Source organism: Capsicum annuum, unplaced genomic scaffold (assembly GCF_002878395.1).
Source record: "Capsicum annuum cultivar UCD-10X-F1 unplaced genomic scaffold, UCD10Xv1.1 ctg36178, whole genome shotgun sequence".
Classification (NCBI taxonomy): Eukaryota; Viridiplantae; Streptophyta; class Magnoliopsida; order Solanales; family Solanaceae; genus Capsicum; species Capsicum annuum.
Window position 1 is genome coordinate 1 of NW_025843146.1, and position 1,756 is coordinate 1,756.

A 1,756-nucleotide genomic window follows, 5' to 3' on the forward strand; every position below is an offset into this window, starting at 1 on the left:
ATGAGTTTCAAAAAATGATTTATGAGCATGATTTGTGAAATTTCCTTTCCTATGATGAAATGTATGGTCTTAAGATATTATAAATTGTGAAATAGGTTTGAGAGCATGAATTGTAAGTTCCCCTTTTGAATATGAACTTATTTAACTCTTTTACTATGAACTGAGCACTACCTGTTGTAAATGTGAATATTGGTAATTTTGATCCATAACACAAATGGTTTCGTTAATTGGTTGTTTGCTATTAATTTTCAAGCGATAGTATTATGATAGGTTGAAATGGGTAGGCAAATGATAGGTTGGTTAGACAAATTTAAGAACTGTGGATTATTGAATTCTTGAATGTTTTGTTAAATGATTTTTGTTTCAACACATTTAAAATCAATTGTACTCATTTGATCCGGGAATGCACCAAGGTTATCTGAATTGATTTATTTGGGAAATGCCCCGAGAGAGTTGTAGTTGAAGACGGTCGTCAGAAGCTGCTAAAAAAGAATTGGATTCTGTTTAGGGTTGACGACATTCGTGATAGGCTATCACAATTGTGACGGCTTGTCAAGAATGTCATCAAAAGTTGTTCACTTCTCAAAACCAAGCACATTTTCAAGGACATGTGCTGCCTCGAGGATATTATTCTTCAATTCAACAAAATGCTCGCTAAATTTATTAGCAATATACGCCTTTGTTGTGACGTAAAATAGATAAAGATGTTCTCCACAGTGCTGATTTACACCCAGATTTTCAGTGAGGTACCTCATGCAAAGTCCATGGTGTGCATGACTGTAAACACTAGAGAAGGCAATGGCAATGCTGATGTACCTGTCGGAGATGACACATAGATTTGGTTCATCTTCTACGATAGACTTCAACTTCTGGAAGAAGAAGGTCCAAGAAGCATCATTCTCTTTATTGACGACACAAAAGGCAATTGGAAAGATGTGATTTTCTGTGTCCTGTGCAACTGCACTCAGCAACACGCCCCTGTACTTTTCATGAAGAACACAACAAAGACAAGTCTAGAAAGGACCAAGGAACACCAGAGGATACAATGTTAAGTTCCAATATTATTGACCTCACCATTAAGGTAATTCCTACCTACTTATTTTCCTTTTCTTTTTCTATCTTTTCAATTTATGCATTGATTATCTTTATTTAATTTTGAAATGTTAAATTAAGAAGATTAATAAAAACTGTTTTACTTGTCCAACTATAGTTTCAGTGCCATTTTTTGTTTCCTATATTTTCTTTCTACTCTCTAATATAAGTTGTAAGTTTACGGATGATCACAAAACTTTTATTACAATATATTCTTATCTCTAGCCACTTGAAAAAAATAAAAATAAAATTTATAAAAAGGTGACACAAAACAAGAGACCTGAAGAAAAGAATGAAGGCAAAAAGCAAAGGGAGCAAGAGGACTCTTTCGAGGAGGACATGTCTCAAAACCACCACCCACAACAACAACAAAACGAGCACGAAAAAAATGGTATTAAGTTTTATATCTCACAATTGACTAATTTTCATTTTTTTCATCACTTGTGAAAAGTTTCGAGCCATATGTGTATCATACAATCTCATTGGATTATATATTATTTTCAGATGTGGCTGAGCTCAACAAAGTAGCATGTGAAGATATATTTTCAAATAATTTTGATCGTATTTTATATGATAGTTATGCAAATCATGGCTCGAAACTGTGGATAGGAAATAAAAAAGATGGACATTATCAAATCAGGCGAGGAATACCGAGAAGTATAAA

General features: G+C 33.5%; 1 long non-coding RNA gene across 1 annotated transcript; it reads left to right on the forward strand.

The window, feature by feature from the left end:
* Positions 1–75: 75 nt before the first annotated feature.
* On the forward strand, positions 76–1,734 carry LOC124891487. The gene is made up of 3 exons (XR_007049716.1): positions 76–1,081; positions 1,354–1,483; positions 1,597–1,734. It is a non-coding gene; the product is annotated as an uncharacterized LOC124891487 (long non-coding RNA).
* The last annotated feature ends 22 nt before the right edge of the window (positions 1,735–1,756 follow it).